This window comes from Mandrillus leucophaeus, unplaced genomic scaffold (assembly GCF_000951045.1).
Source record: "Mandrillus leucophaeus isolate KB7577 unplaced genomic scaffold, Mleu.le_1.0 Scaffold245, whole genome shotgun sequence".
Lineage (NCBI taxonomy): Eukaryota > Metazoa > Chordata > Mammalia > Primates > Cercopithecidae > Mandrillus > Mandrillus leucophaeus.
In genome coordinates, this window is record NW_012102532.1 from 545,208 (window position 1) to 545,547 (window position 340).

Consider the following 340-nt stretch of genomic DNA (forward strand, 5'->3'; position numbering starts at 1 on the left):
ACATATGTAACAAACCTGCACGTTATGCATATGTACCCTAGAACTTAAAGTATAATAATAATAAAAAATAAAAATAAAAAAATTAAAAAAAAGAAGTTAGATTATTGGTAATAAAAAAAAAAAAAGAAAGAAATTCTAGTAAGACCAGCATTTGGTGGTTGGTGGCAGTGCTTTAGAAATTGTAGTAGGTGAACAGTGGTACCTCACTGTGGTTTTAATTTTCATTTCTCTAGTGACAAACGATGTTAACCAACTTTCATAGGCTTATTTGCCTTCCAGATATTTTATTTTTTGAAGTGTCTCTTTAGATCTTTTGCTTGTTACTAAATTGGATCATTCG